Source organism: Carettochelys insculpta, chromosome 4, assembly GCF_033958435.1.
Source record: "Carettochelys insculpta isolate YL-2023 chromosome 4, ASM3395843v1, whole genome shotgun sequence".
NCBI lineage: Eukaryota > Metazoa > Chordata > Testudines > Carettochelyidae > Carettochelys > Carettochelys insculpta.
Window position 1 is genome coordinate 75498288 of NC_134140.1, and position 17056 is coordinate 75515343.

The window sequence follows — 17056 nt, forward strand, 5'->3', positions numbered from 1 at the left end:
TAGATGTGAGACTTCACTCAATGATTCAAGACTATTTGAAATGAATTCTTATTCTCCTGAGGCATTAAGAAAATGTTTCAGTTGAAATAACCCAGGAAATTAAAAAAGTCTGCAAAATGTTGACCCTTGCTGTAGTGTACTGCTCAACACTGTATCCCAGTATAAAATTCATGGGGCTTCATTCTGTGTAAAATGCTATAGGGTGTACATACCCCACATCAGCCCAGGTACCAAAGGCATAATACTGCTGGCCATTGCTTGCTGGCAGCCTCACAGCACCTAAGAGAATAAAAGATCTGGGAAACACAGGGTTGGGGTGGCTACCGGAAGCATGAATTGGCTGGAGGAGGGAACTCCTGGCACCAAGCTGCTTGGGTACAACAGCCTACAAAGGCTATGTCTACACTAGATGTATCTGTCTACAGAAGTTACTGTCAGGCTGTGCTGCAGAAAAACAGTGCAGATGCTTGCAGCGGGGGGATGGGGTTCTTCTGTTAACAGAGGTGTCCGCCATGGCATTGGCTAACTGGAGCCCGGAGAAGCTCTGTCCACCTCAAGCAGAGCTCTATGCTCTACCCCTCCAGCCAGCCTTAAAGGTACAGGAGCCCTGGAAACACTATACCAGGAAGTAGGAAGCATGCGAGCAGCCCAGCCAGCATGTCAGCCTGAAGTCTGCTCACAGCCACTCCCTGCGGCCAACACAGGCGAATGGCAGCCTCCCGCTCCTCCAGTGATGTCCCCTGCCCCTCCATGGGGTGGGGAGAGGTGCCCCAGGACACGCTCTTGGCCAGGAGGAGTGCCCCGTCCTGGAGGGACCTGAAGTCCAGGACCTGCTCAGCCTCCGGGCTGAAGATACAGTGCTGCTCGACCCATCTGCTAAAAGGCAGAACACCCTGAGTACACCTGGGTCACAACAGCCCTGGCAGCCCAAGGACACCCTGCATGGACCATGGATCAGGTCCAGGTGGAAATTAAGGAGCTGTGGCAGGGGTATACCCATCAGGGGTACGACAGCTGAGCTGCCCCTACTACCGGGAGCTACATGAGCTTCTCTGGTTGGAGGACACATCCCCCACGAGCCCCCTGGACACCTGGGGAGAACCCCAGCATGGAGCATAAGTCCCATCTGGGGGAGCAGCAGCCAGATGATGAGAATAACAGTGTCCCAGGCCAGAGTGGGGACCCTTGTCATTAGCCTGGAGTCAGGCCCCTCCTCCAGCCAGGGCACCTCTGGGGCCTCGCTGGACCTTTTCAAGATACCTGGTGGTGAGTATCCCCCAAGATCATACACCCCAGGGCGTGGGAGGGCAGGTGAGGGTGGAGCCAGCTTGCTCAGTATGACAACCCACAAACCCGGCAGCCACACACCTGCACAAGGTGCCCTGTTCTACCTGTTCTGACTATGCAGCTGCAGGACCAGCCCCACCGGAGGTCGACAGGGCCCAACATGGCTGATGATGGGAAAGCCACACAGGCAAGGGCCTGACACCAGACGCACCACTGGGGACTGCAACCCTTTGCTCACAGGCACACCTGCAGGACACAGGCAACACCCACACCCATGGACAGCGCCTTGAGTTTCATGGGTGTGGGGTGGGAGGGGCCCAGGGTCCATGTGGAGAGAAGGACTCCCATCTCTTCTCCCTGTCTCCCTTCCAGCTGGACTATCGGAGGGCTGGGCTGGCTCCACCTCTCCACCAGGGCCAGCCAGCCCCCTGGGAGGAGCCAGAGCCAAAGACAGAGCTGGAGCTGGAGCCAGGCATACCCACAGAACCATCAGCACCAGGCTGCAGCACAGCTCCACTGTAATGCCAGCAGGCCAGTGCACAGATGGCCCATCACCAGGCCAAGGAAGACTGGGGGGCCTCAGGCGGGTCGCCAATATCATGGAGTGACAGCTGTGGACTGATGAGGCATGGTGGGCAAGGGACTGGGAGTGGAAGATGCAGGCATGAGACCAGCTGGTGTCTCACCTAGACACCTCCACTGCCATCTGACATGACCAGCTGGATCAGCTGCCTATGCCTGCTGCCCCCACTCCCCGCACCTTGCCTCTCTCCTCACTACCCCCGCTACCCCGCTGTCCTTTCCCTTCCTGTCCTCGGCTGCTCCCCCTGCCCCCAGATCTTCCTTCCTCCATCAATCCAAACAACCCTGCCCCCAGACCCCACAGTGGAGCCTGATCCTGCCATGGCCCCTTCCCAGCTATACCTCTTCATGCTACTGGCCCCAACCTAACCTTGATGGAGACCCCAAACACATGTGGGAGGGGATCCCATGGCCGGAGTCACTCAGGGTTCTGCCCCCCATGGGGTCATGGCCCCCCACTCCCTCACTAGACTGACATCTGCCACCTCTGTCCCAAAGACCACATTGTATATAGTTTGTCCCTGCTGCATTTTGTAAATAGTTCCTGTTCATGGTTCTCTGAATGCACGAGAACAGACGGCAACCTCTTCAAACTGTCGAGGCTTAGAACGAAGACCAGGGTGCTTACGAAGCGTCTATGGGAGTTCCTTTTTGCTGATGATGCAGCTATGGCTGCTCACGCTCAGCAGGAACTGCAGTCACTCATAACTCACTTTGCGGATGCATGTATGGAATTTGGCCTCACAATCAGCTTAAAGAAAACCCAGGTGATGGGCCAAAACTTGGGTAACGAGCCATCTATCAACGTGCTAGACTACGAACTGGAAGTCGTCCATGAGCTCGTGTACCTAGGCTCGACAACCTCGGACAACTTGTCACTTGATAGCGAGATCAACAAGTGCATTGGAAAAGCCGCCACAATGTTCTCCAGGCTGACGAAGAGAGTGTGGGTTAACAATAAGCTCACTGTAGACACCAAGGTGCAGGTCTATACAGCCTGTGTTTTGGGCACACTGCTGTACGCCAGTGAAACATGGACTTTGCGCTCAAAACAAGAGCAGCAGCTCAACACATTCCACATGTGCTGCCTTAGGCGCATACTCGGTATCTCATGGCAGCACAAGGTCCCCAGTAGCGCAGTGCTTGAGAGGGCAGGCACTGCCTCCATGTTCACCCTTCTCAAACAGAGGCATATGCGCTGGCTGGGCCATGTCTCACGCATGACGGATGGCTGAGTATAGAAGGACCTCCTCTTCGGTGAATTGGCATCTGGAAAGGGGCTGAAAGGGTGACCTAAACTGTGCTACAAGGACACGTGCAAGCGTGACCTCAGCACTCTTTCTATCAGTGTGAACACCTGGCATTCGCTTGCCTGAGACAGGCATGCCTGGAAACAGGAAGTGAAGGAAGCTCTTGCTATGTATGAAACTACCTTGGTGAAGGAAGCAGAAGACAGGAGAGCCCTCAGGAAGATCCGTGCCCGTGATACCAGAGTGACATCTGGCTACTGCTGCTCACAGTGCAGAGAGGACTGCCACTCCCGGATTGCAATGCACAGCCAAAGGAGACGCTGCTTGAATCAGTCCAACTGGGGTGCAAACCCAGGACCGAAGGATGCCTACCTAGGAGGTTGTCTACACAAGAGTACGGGGCCTTCTGGAGTGGGTAATTAAATTTTATGAGTTCTTGGTAGAGATTTTGAAGTTTTTGGTCTCTGTCAGAAGGATCAGAGCAGATGCAATCATACTAAAGTCTTGACTATAAACAATAGATTGTGTGGCATGTGCTGGGTGGAAGCTGGAGTCTATAAAGTGCTACATGACTGCTGTTTTGTTTTACTACAAATACATCTTACAATTTTAAATGATTGTCAACCTTTCCTTGAGGAAACCCAGACTTAATTAGTAATGTTGAATGTCAGGCTCAAGAAACATTTACAGAACTCAATGGGTAAACTTCCTCACGACTGAGTGAAAGTATTTTCGAATTGCATTCAGCTCCTCCTACCTCCCACCCCAAGTAAACTCTTTCACGAATGCTACATTTTCTCATATAAAATAAAATAAAACATACAGCTTAGAAACAGTGGAAAATCTGTGCTGAGAACATTAACGTACTTCACTGTGGTTTGGAAAGCTTGTCCAGAAACATAATTACTCAAGACAACTGTACATTCCACATTTTGGTTATATTGGACTTTGTTACAATATATACCATCTTTTAACTGTCTTGTATGTACAGAGAATCTTTATAATGTAAACAGAATATAAATGAATATTTAAATATTAACATTACTACAGTTAATTGAAATATCCATTATACATAATCCCAGCAATGGTGGATAACAGCAGTAGACAATACAGCAAAATTGATGAGGCATCTAGTTGTTCGCAACTGTTATTGGAGATAATGATGAGATATTAAAACTCTAGAAATTATCTCGTTGAGAAGGGGGATGCGAAATAAAGAGAGTAAAGACGTATCACGCCAATTGCCAAAACTGTCATCAGTTTCCTGGATAGAAATACGTAAATAATGTTTAAGGCTCCCTGGATGGTACCAAAAGCACTGGCTACAAGACCCTCCCACCTGACAAATTCATGGCTGCAAAATCTCATGACTTCATGGCAATTATTGTCATATTTGTTTTTGTTTAAATTTAAGATCCAACTTCTAAAATAATTGAAATAGATTAACAAGTTTTATTGATCAAATGTTTACAACTACTTTATAGCCAAATTGCAAGGGGTAAATAATAAAAATACAAAAGTAATCCATGGCACAGAGGTGGGTTACATCAGTAATAAGCTCTGAACACGGTTAATAATATTATAATCTCAAAGTTTCCAGTCTTCATCCATCTTGAAAATATTACTTGAGTTCACCCTGCAGGTTCAAAAAAATGGAAGACAACTGAAATTATCCCAAATCAAATTTTTAAAGACAATCTCAGGGTTTAGGCATGAGGCAGTTGGTTCCTAATATTTTAAGCCCCGGGAGACTGGCAGTACTGCATGTGTGAGAATATTATTTAATGTTAACCCCTCAAGCATAACTGAAGTGATTTTGTCTACTTCTATATTAGCTAAACATTTCAGAGTTTCAGTGCAGTCCATTTCCACAGATGTTCCAATTTGTGTCACTGGAGCACAGTAGCAACTAGAAAGTTTTGCTGCATTATCTAATCCGCTTTCATGCAGAGTATGTAAAGTGCTATATATAGTGAGTCCTTGCTAGTACACAACTTAGAAGAATCCATTGGAGACTTCATTGAAATAAGGACAGCAGGATTTTGCTCCTGATTGGAATATTTTGGTTCGCCAATCATGAAATTTCTTTCCTGAGTGTGAGATGAAAATACATTTCTCAGGGATAATGGTTTTTGCAGTGACAAAGCTGTCTCCTGTTTTGTTAAAACTTATATTTCCAAGAGCGAGAATTTTTTCTAGAGTTAATTTGTATCATTATAGTACCTAAGATTGCATCTATAATGTGAGATAAATTCAATATTAACTAAATTTGAATTTTTAACCTCATTCTTATGATTCAGATTGAAGTGTCTTCAAACCTTCTGTAAATTCAAGCCATCATTTCTCTGTGTCAAATTTCTTTGTCCCCATTGCCTTATCCAAGTTTGACTGCATGAGCAGTGCATTGTGGTTACCTGTCCCACAGTGCCTTAGCCCAGGTTGCTTGTGTGTGTTTCTTACCAGGAAACCAAGAATGCAAAGCACCATCCCAGAATTCAGAGCCCCTAGTAACCACGGGAAAATTAAATGAAGATCACACCTTTTTGTCTGGCATTTTCTCTGGCACAGCATGAGTGCAAGCATGGATCCCCAGTTGTTTCCAGTCATTGCATGCATCATTGCAGCAGCTTCTTGGACGGTTGTGCAATTTTGCTTTATATTACAAAGGACAGTGATGGTTCTGTATGATGATGAACATGATGATGATGCTGGTTTTGGAGAGCAACTCTTTCAACTGTGATCCAAGAACTCACAAATGCTGGCTGTCCTGAATGCATTGCTGACTGTGGAGCAGCACTTTTGGACTCATGAGACCAGCACACACTGGTAGAACCACATTGTTTTGGAGTCCTGGGATGACTAGCAGTGAGTGCAGAACTTTTGCATGTACAAGTCCACTGTTATGAAACTTTGTGCTGTGCTGGCCACCGCACTGAGACGCAACAACACATGGATGAGGCCGACTTTAACAGTTCAGAAGCGAGTGACAATTGATCTATGGAAGTTTGCAATGCTCAACATTTACCATCAGTGGCTCATCAGTTCGGGGTGGGCAGATCTACAGTGGGGTCTCTGGTGTTGCGGGTGGCCCAAGCAATCTGTTGGCATCTCCTCAGGAAGACCATGACCCTGGGAGATGTAGACACCATAGTGGATGGCTCTGCTGCCATGGGGTTTCCTAAATGAAGTGGGGAAATAGATGGCACGCACATCCCCATCATGGCTCCAGAACACCTGGCTTCTGAGTATATAAATCAAAAAGGATAATTCTCCGTGGTTTTCCAGGCATTGGGAGATCACAAATGTCATTTCACCAGCATCAATGTAGGATGGTTGGGGAGGGTTCACCAGGTGTGCATCTTCAGAAATTCTGGACTATACAGAAAGCTCATGGATGGGACTTTTTTCCCAGACCAGAAAATCCAGATTGGCGATGTGGAGATGCCTACTGTAATATTGGGTGACCCTATTTATCCTCTACTCCCTTGCCTTATGAAGCCCTACACAGGAGCTCTGGACCCCATCAAGGAAAACTTCAATCAGAGACTCAGCAGCTGCAGAATGGAGGTGGAATGTGCCTTTGGCTGTTTAAAAGCAAGGTTCAGATGCTTATTGGCCCATTTAGCCCTTTCTGAATCTAACATCCCAACTGTGATTACAGTGTTGAGATTACAAGTCAGAGAATTTCCAGTCCGCCTAGAATTCTGAGGCTGAGGTCATTAGCCAGCTTACTCGCAACTGCCTACACGGCCCTTCACCAGTAACTGTGCATGGACAGCAGCAATAAGGGACACTTTAAAACATGGCTTCATGAATAGGCTACGTCTACACTAGCACATGATAGGCTACGTCTACACTAGCCCCAAACTTCGAAATGGCCACACAAATGGCCATTTTGAAGTTTACTAATGAAGCGCTGAAATGCATATTCAGCGCTTCATTAGCATGCGGGCGGCCACGGCGCTTCGAAATTGACGCGGCTCGCCGCCATGTGGCTCGTCCCAACGGGGCTCCTTTTCGAAAGGACCCCGCCTACTTCAAAGTCCCCTTATTCCCATGAGCAGATGGGAATAAGGAAACTTCAAAGTAGGCGGGGTCCTTTCAAAAAGGAGCCCCGTTGAGACGAGCCGCGTCAATTTCGAAGTGCCGCGGCCGCCCGCATGCTAATGAAGCGCTGAATATGCATTTCAGCGCTTCATTAGTAAACTTAGAAATGGCCATTTGCGTGGCCATTTCGAAGTTTGGGGCTAATGTAGACACAGCCATAGTGATGCATTTCTTGGTTGTAGTCCCAACCATGCTCCACTCCCCAAACTGATTTGTGCTCTCCGCCAAATGTGAACCAATAAATCAGACCTTGTTCTAGTGAATGAATGCTTTCGCTTGGTGGGAGGGGGCTAAGTTGCAGGAAGTAGAAGGAATGTCAAGGGAGGGTTATTTTCCTAAAATGGGGAAACTATGCTTTCAGCTGCCTTCCCCCACCCCTTATTCCATCTGCTGCCAGTCCTCTGCAGGTCTTGGCTTCGCAGTGAACACCTGTGCTTTCAGCTCTCTACCCACTACCATACAGTTCCATCTGCTGCTAATCCTCTGCAGTCCTTGGCTTAGTGGCGGGCACCTGTGCATTCAACCCTCCCGCCCGCCCTCAGCCAGTTCCATCTGCCACCAGTGTTCTGCAGGTCTTGGTTTAGCAGTGGGCAGCTGGGCTTTCAGCCCTCCAACCACCACACAACCACCCGATTCCATCTGCTGCCAGTCTTCTGCTAGCCTTGGCTTAGCAGCAGTCATCTGTGTTTCCAGCCCTCCACCCACCCACCCCATAAGCATAATGATGTTGTTCCAACTTTAGCTCCAGAGACAAGGGGTGACAACTGCTAATCCAGCCCCAGGAGGGCCAGACCCAAGCCCTGCTATTGCACTGGGGGAACTGACAGCAGCTTCATCCTGCCTCTGCACAAGTCATGGAAGTTCCAGAAAGTCACAGGATCCATGACTTCTGTGAAAGAATCATATCCTTAGCTATGAATCTGGCAAACTGACTTTCTCTTCTCTATCACATAAAAATCTCTATGATTTAATAAACTTTGCTTTTTTTTTTGTTATTTCAGTTCGCGTTATTTTTGTAACTTTTTCAGTTGGGGGGGCGGGGGGGAGGATCCAAAGTATCGTGGGGAGACATGAGAATAAAACTCTATTTTTCCAGTAAAGAATGCAGTGGTTCCCATATGGTGGGATTGACCTTTTACAAACAGTAAACCTTTCTTATTTACTGTAAGTGTTCCCTGAAAGGTATTTGGGCTTTTAATATGCTTCATTAAATTCAACTAAACATATTGAAGTGCATTTTTTCCAGCAGTGTAACAAAAAGATAAAGCAATGTTATATACTTGATTAAATGCCCAGCAGCTGTTTTGCTTTGCAGCTGTATTTACTTGTTATGTTTGTGGGTTATCCAAAACAAGATAAATAGATGAAAAAGGGGAAATTCTCCTAAAACGGAATGATCTAAAATGAGGCTAGGCATGTTAGATGCACAGTTTTATTTATGACCTACTGTTTAGCGTATCAGATGTCAAGATGTATCTATAACTACCTTTATTTTCTATTTTAAAATAGGATTAATGAAAACAGTTGGGGTTTTTTTTTTAATAAAATCATAATCATTTCACATTTTGGGTTGATATTTTGTTTGAACACATTCCACATGACAGTGGCAGGATATCTGTCGTGCACTGGTAATCTGACTTACGAAGTTGGCTTTGTTTCCGTAGGTAGAGCATTGAAGCTATAGAAAAAAACTTTAAACTCAGATAAGGAATCGTACATTGCAGAAAGTTTACACTGGAATCACAAGTGGAGGAATAGGGACTGATTCTAGTCACTGGATGGGACCCATATCCCCATCTGGGCCCCGGACAACAGCGCGGGCCAGTACATAAACTGAAAAGGCTACCATTCAGTAGTGCCTCGGGCCCTGGTGGACTCTAAAGGACAGTTCATGAATATCTACTTGGGCTGGTTGTGATGGGCACATGAAGCGCAAGTGTTCTGGAACTCCAGCCTCTGCCAGCACTTGGAGGTGGGGACCTGCATCCCCCAGCAGGAGCTCCTGGTTGGGGACATCCCAGCTTGACATAGTCATGTTTGGGATTACTTAGTTGGGGTTGATCCTGCTTGGGCTAGGGGGCTGGACTTGATGACCTCCTGAGGTCCCTTCCAGCTCTGTGATTATGATTCTATGCCTCTGTGCATGGTGGTAGACACTGCCTTGGCCCTGGACTCTGGGCTAATGTGGCCTTATACAGTTCACATGGACCCCACACAGGAGCTATTCAACACCTGGCTCAACCAGGCCCTGAGCTTCGTAGAGCATGCATTCAGGCACCTGAAGGGACAGTTTAGGTGCCTCCTGACTCACCTGGAAGTCAGGCTGCAAAATATCCCCCAGGTGGTGGAGGCCTGGTGCATCCTACACAATGTGGCGGAGAGCAAGGGCAAGGCCTTCATGCAGGGGTGAGTGGCTGAGTCCAGCCCTGGCTGTGAGTTGCCAGGCCCACTGGGATGGGGTATGAATCAGGGAAGCCCTCTGTGAGAGCTTTGTTTGCAGCCCTAGTTACCCTCCCCTCAGGCACCCCACACAAGGACCCCCCACATCCAACCACCATAAACATGGGACATGGGGACAGTAGAACAATAAACCATTTAACATAATGACTGAATGTCTGCAATAATACAAAATGTGCAAACGATTATTTACAGTGGACACCAGGGTCTAACTATATACATTTGGGACTGGGGAAGGGAGGACACCTCAACCTGGAGGGGTACTGGTGGAGGGGGAGCCCTAGTCCAGGATAGGGATGAAGGGCCATGAGCCCCATCATCCCTGGGGTCCTCCTCACCCTAAGTTTGTGGTCCTAAGTGGAGCTAGGATGGGGCAGGAAGCATGGGGGTAGGGCTGTGGGAGCGCTTCAGCAGGGTCAGGTTTGGTTGGGGGAGGTGGGGCAGCAGTGGGGTCTGGGGTGGGAAGCTGGGCCACATGCTCCTGCAGGACATCCATAATGTCCCACAGGTTCTCCTTTAGTTCTGCCCAGGCCTCCCACCACCAGGCCATGTCCATGTCCTTGACCCAGAGATTTCACTCTGCCACCTCCATCTGGTGTAGACGGCATCATCTACTGCATGCCTCTGGGTCATCTGGATGTGGGCCCGCTGTGGTGCTGGTGGGAGGTTGCTGTGGCCCCCTTGGCCACTTCTAGTGGGGTGTCCAGCCCCAGGGATGGGATGGGGCTCACCTGGCCCTCAGGTGGTGCAGCTGTATGGATGGAAGGGAAGAGATGGACTGAACGTCAGTCCCACACCACTGCTCCAAGGACTGTTCCATCACACCCCATGGGCAGCACCCTTGCCACCCTGTCCAGTGTCATGGCAGCCATGGGGGATCCTGGTCACTAAGGGGTTTCCCGCATGTGTGGGGCATGCATTGGGCATGGCCTGGATGTGTGAGCAGGAGCCGCAAGAGTGGCTTTCAGTGCTGTCTGTGGGAGTGGGTTCTGAGTGTTACCAGCAGCCATTACAGCATCCTGGGAGGTATAGCCATCTAGGGTGTGTCCAGACTGGGGCTGACGACCCTGTGGCTGGCCCACTGCCACCTGTGGAGGAAGCAGATGCCACCCTCCTATACCCTGGGTTGTGCATCCCACTGGGTACTTACTGGAGGGTCCCTCGCTGAAGTCCAGTGACGCCCTGCTGGCTGTAGCCTGGCTGGATGATCATGACTGCAAGTTGATGATGTGATTCCCATTGCTGGAGTCCTTGGAGGGTGGCTCTGGCTTGATGCCCAGCAGGGTGGTGTGGCAGTGTGGTTCCAGCTATGCCTCCACCTCCACCTCTGGGTGTGGCTTGTCAGTCATGGTGTCCATGACTGCAGATGGTGGGAAGGTGTCATAGGGCCAGAAGGAGCTCTGTAGCTCCTGGAAGAAGGGGCAGGTGGCGGGTCCTGCACCTGACCAGCTGGCTGTGTTCCAGGCCCAAGTGTACCCCTGCCTGAGCTATTTTACTTTTGAGTGCACTTGATCCAGGGTGCAGGTAGCATGTCTCTGGGTAGCCAGCAGCCAGCCAGGTAAAGGCGGCCACATTCTGCCACTTCCCAGCTGTCTCCTGGAGGACCTCCTCATCCCACCACAAACCAAGGGTCTGGGTCACTCCAGGAAGGGGTTCATTTTTGGTGCCCCAGGTGGGCTCCTGTGACCCTCTGAAGGGTCAGCGGGGAGCCCATAGGGCTTGCATGGGTGCTGGCTGGTGGCCATAGCTGTTTTCACAGCTGCAGGGGGTGGCTGTGAGGGTGTGCAGCAGGAGGTTCATGCCTTTGTTACAAGAATGCTCTCAGTTTTCTGCCATGGGTTTCTGAGTCCCTGTGTGTACGGATAGATGGAGGGAGCATAGATCATAGAACTCCTTTTTCAAAAGAAAGCCCCGCGAAGGAGTCTTTCAAAAGAAGGTGCTCTTCCTGATCTGGGACCAGAAGAGCGTCTTCAAAAAAGCACTGTGTTCTTTTAATTTACTTTCAAAAGAATGCATTTTGTGTGTAGATTCTCCACGGGATCTTTTGAAAGAACCCTGGCTTTCTAAATATATTTTGAAGGATCTTGCTAATGTAGATGCAGTTTGTGTGTGCACTGTTCTTAAAGCAGGGGTTAAAAGAAATATGATTTGACATTACTTATTAAGGACTATCTCATGTTCACATGCATTGCAGCTCTTGAAGTACAGAGTTTTTTCCTGAATTGGAAAACATGACTCTTCTAGCTATTTTGATTGCCAATCACTGTACCAGATGTAGGAGAAGTACAATTTAAATATATGTCATAGGGTTAACTGCAGCTTTGATTTCTATGGCTGAGGAAGAACGGGCTTCCAGAAAGTTTGCATCCGCTCCTCATTAGCATCTTACACATAGCTCATTACTGTGCCGCTTCTGGAAGGAGTGTCACGTGTAGACAGCCTATGAGTGCATCCCCCTCAGGTGCTAGGCCCTTTTCTTCACCTATTCTGGGTGGAATCTCCTGATTTTTCACTACTCCTTCAGCCAAGTCTGAGGGCTACAGCCCCCTGTGTACAAACTGTGATTGCTCAGCATCTTGCAAGTATTTCCTTCAGAAGTGAATACCATGATTACCATGATCCAAAACAGCCTGTGCTCCTGGAAGTATTTTTCAAGCTCAAAAGTAAGGAACAAAAACTGGGAAAAAAGCTTTAATACAATTAGAGGTCTACCCACATCTTTGTCTTATCTAACACTTGGGTAGGCCTAACTTATTCTAGACATCCCTATCCACTGTGGACTGGAAGTCTGCTCCCTTCTCCCCATGCTACCCTGATGCCTGGTTCTTCAAGGACTTCTCTTTCAATCTACTACAATGTTCTCTATTCCATTTTCTTTCCTCAAGTTTTAAACACAAATGTGCCATGCTTTAGAATGCATGTGGTACATAATGGTATATTAATAGTAACAGAGAGAAAGCTGTGCTAGTCTATACACTATCAAAACAAAAAGCAGTAAAGTAGCACTTTAAAGACTAACAAAATAATTTATTAGGTGAGCATTCGTGGGACAGACCCACTTCTTCAGACCATAGCCGTACCAGAGCAGACTCAGTATTTAAGGCACAGAGAACCAAAAACAGTAATCAAGGTGGACAAATCAGAAAAAAAATTATCAAGGTGAGCAAATCAGAGAACCCAGATTGGAATTTTCTGGGTCACTATAGGGGCTCGTTTGTATACTTGGCTTAATCAAATTCTTGACCTCCCCCCCGGCCCCTCTGCTCTCTGATTTGCTCACCTTGATACTTTTTTTCTGATTTGTCCACCTTGATTATTGTTTTTGGTTCTCTGTGCCTTAAATATTGAATCTGTTCTGGCATGGCTGTGATCTGAACAAGTGGGTCTGTCCCACAAAAGCTGACCTTATAAATTATTTCGTTAGTCTTGAAAGTGCTACGTGACTGCTTTTTTGTAATGGTATATTAATGTCATCCTTTATTCACAGATGAAACAAAGGTAATGTCTCTGAACTGCAGCATCATTGTATGTTAGTTCATTTTAAAAAAAAACTAAATTTACTGTCATTTTAATTTAATTTGATTATAGTGTTGGCACTCTTTGCTTCCAAAAGATACAAACAGGTAGTAGGTATTTTAATCAGATTTTCCAAGTACACCTATCCCTTGATTTACAAGCTTTTGATTTACAAATTTGCACTGCAACAAGCCATGTAAATTTATACCTTTTTTCAATTTACAAAAATATTTTCACCACAAACATTAGAACCAACCTTCGTCTGAGCATCTGTTCCATGAGTAATGCACACAGAGTAAAACAGTAGAACTCAATGCAAAGCTGACTCATTTCCCTCAGCTGCCCAGCTCTTTCCAGTTGGTTCACACACTTCATTGTTTGTGTCATCTTGACTGTGAGTGATATTAATCTTCAAATGTCTTTGTTATTTGTGATTATCATGGGTCTTAGACATGAAAAAGTTTCCTCAGGAGCTGTCACTATGGCCAGGAAACCAAGGGAAGCGATATCCATGTCTACCAAACTTGAAGTTATTAAAAGAATTGAAGAGGGCCAGCAATTGAAAGACGTAAGTTTGACAATGAACTTGGCAGCATCAACATTGTGTATGATCTTCATGCAAAAAGAAAAGATAAAAGAATGGCAGAAATGTGTATTGTGGAGCTAAAAGTTACATTGAATAACAAAGGCCAAGGATGCAATAATGGGTAAACTTGAAAGGCTTTTAATACATTGGATCAACAGACATAATGAACACAACATGCCTTTGAGCTTCCTTATCATAAACGAGAAATCCCTGTCTTTTTCTGAGGACCTGAACCAAAAAAAACCAAGGAAGAGAGGCAAGTTGGGGCTGCTGAAGTAATGTTCAAAGCAACTCACAGCTGGTATGAATACTTTTAAGTGTGTTCACATTATCGTAGTCTGCGTGTTACAGGCAAAGCAACATTCAGGCAGCTAATATTTTCATTGCAACAAATAGTTGATGAAGGTGTATATTCTCCAAGACAAAACTTTAATGTTGATGAAATGGTGCTTTCCTGGAAAAGAATTCTGAAAACTTCATTTCAATCAATAAAACAAAAGCAACCAGTTTCTAGGCCTTGAAAGATGAACTGACATTACTTCTTGGTGGAAAGTCGGAAGAAGATGTGAAATTGAAGCCTCTTCTTGTTTACCATTCAGAAAATCTGAGGGCGCTTAAAAGCTTAAACAAGACATCATTGCTTGTGGTCTGGTGTCCAAATCAAAATATTGTGATGAAAATAACCTGGATAACAAACGTCTGCTTGATAATGCTCCCTGTCACCCTATCAATGCAAAGACTATGGCAATAACAGTTGAGTGTTTTTTTTACCCTCAAATACTACGTCCATCCTTCAGCCAAGGGATCAAGGCATCATTGCTACATTTAAAGCTTAATATCTGCAGCTGGGGATAAGGCATCTCGTATCTGCATCAGCCAGAGAAGACAAACCTACAATTGGGGCTTGTCTACACCACTACCTTCCTTCGAAGGAAGGGTGGTAGATAGGGCGTTCAGAGTTTAATCATGAAATGCTGCCATGCATAGGCAGCACTTCATTAAGCAAGGTCCCCCCTGCAGCAACTTCGAAGTTTTAAACTTCTAAGTACTGGCACGCACCTAGCTGCGGCGCACCCACTGATACTTGGAAGTTCTGGGGCAACTTCAAAGTCGCTTTACTCCTTGAAGTTACCACAAGGGGGAATTTGCTTAATGAAGTGCTGCCTATGCACCACAGCACTTCATTAGTAAACTCCCAACATCCTAATTACCATACTTCCTTCAAAGGAAGGTGGTAATGTAGACAAGCCCTTAAACAGTTGTGGAAAAACTGCAATGTCAAAATGGCTATAGATAATATCACAACTGCATGAATAAAATTACTCAAAGTGTTCTGAATTGTGTTTGGAAAAAGCTATATGTTCATGATTTCTGTGGTGAAGTGATTTTTGAGGGTGAAGTGAAAGACATACAGATTCTGTTGTGCAATTTGCAACTCAAGCAGGAGTCAATGAAGTAGACACACATGATGTTCAAGACCTGTTACTTTCATCTGGCGAAGAATTGACTAAAGAAGAATCAATTCAGCTGGTTGCAGAATGGTTATCAGAAAAGGAGGAGGAAGAACTGGCTGAACTACAAAAAATGCTGGACACTAAACACTCTCAAAAGTCTTTAGTGCATTGGAGGTAGCTACACAAATTCTTGGTGACAATAACCCAAACTTAGAATGGAGTTCAGCATGCAAGCAACAAATTCATGAAGCAGATCAGGGCTAAGAGGAGTGACAAGAAAAAGAGGGCTGCAGTACAAACTTCAATTCTGTCATTTTTTTCAACCCTCAACTTCATCACCTCCTCCTACACCCTCATCACTGTCAGCTTGTCCTCAACCCTCAACCTCAAAAGCTGAAGATAAACCCCCAATTAAAGAAGTTGAAGTCACTATTGAGCTTTTTGATGATGATGCAGATCATCCCACGGAACTAAGAACTGCATAGTGGTAAAAAGTGTCATAAAAGTGATGAAGTAGCCTTGTTCTTATTTTTATGATTATATAGTACTGGAACACGTGGGAAAAATTTTGGGTGATTTTTTTGGGAGTCGAGAACCAGTCATATTTTTTTACATTGAAATTAATAGGAATTTCATTTTCAATTGATGAGTTTTCACCTTACAAACAGTTTTCATTGAATCAATTATGTTAATAAATCAAGGAATAGGTATAACTCTTTAATTTTCAAGACCCTGTTACTAGACTTTGATCCAAATGCTGACAGTTCTCTATTTGCTAATACAGAGTTACTGTTCTATTTCTTTAGAGAAAATGGGATTTATCCTTTTATATGTAACCCACTACTTGGAGTTGAATTATAGCAACTACTCCCTCAGAGATGAAAGGTTCCTAACCTCTATTATTTCTCCATTGTGTCAAAGCACTGCTCTCAAAAAAGAATGGCATATAAAATTGCCTTCTTGATATGATAATGTCATTCTTTCTTCTTATTGCTTTTAATACCTTTTATCTCTATTTACTCAGCCAGAACTACAATCTTCAGTCACACTCCTGCCCTCTGCATCTAAACAGCTTCCTAAAAGAATTCTGCATTCAAGGTGTAGCTCCTTTCTTTTATTTTAAAATCCAACATTGAGATGAAACCTAGTCTTGCCACATTCCTCCCATTTGTTAGTGCTCCTAGTCTTTACATTTTTTGTTTTGTTTTTTCTTTTTACCTGTTTCTTCCATCATGTCGGTTTCTTTTCCAAGCTTTGGTGCACTTTCAGAACTCTGGTGTAAGTTGGGCCAGGCTATTGCTCTTTAGCTAATGTATTACTCCACTTTTTATACTATCCAAAATGTTTTACATGTTCAAAAATACAAAAATGTATATTTCCTGCCCCAAAGATCTTATAAGCAAGTATTTAAAGAAAGGGGTGATTGACTCACATCTTTCCATGGCTGCTTGCTCTGTTAATGTTAGAAAGAGAGAAAAAAATTCAATGTTTTATCTATCAGTTACCTTTGATGGAATGAGTAGTTGTTTCTACTGTTCAGATCCCATGATTAATCACACTATTTCCAGATCTGAGGAAGTGAGTCTCCCCATGAAAGCTCGTCATGCATCATAGAATCATAGAACACTAGGACCGGAAGGGGCCTCGAGAGGCCATCGAGTCCAGTCCCCTGCCCCGACGGCAGGACCGACCACTATCTACACCATCCCTGATATACATCTATCTAATCTGTTCTTAAATATCTCCAGCGAGGGAGATTCCACAACCTCCCTTGGCAACTTATTCCAGTACTTGACCACCCTGACAGTTAGGAACTT

General features: G+C 45.8%; 1 protein-coding gene across 2 annotated transcripts in view; it reads left to right on the plus strand.

Moving 5' to 3' along the window:
- Nucleotides 1-17056, plus strand: part of FSTL5 (follistatin like 5) — a 655002-nt gene that overhangs the window by 333350 nt on the left and 304596 nt on the right. The gene's annotated exons all lie outside the window — the stretch shown is intronic.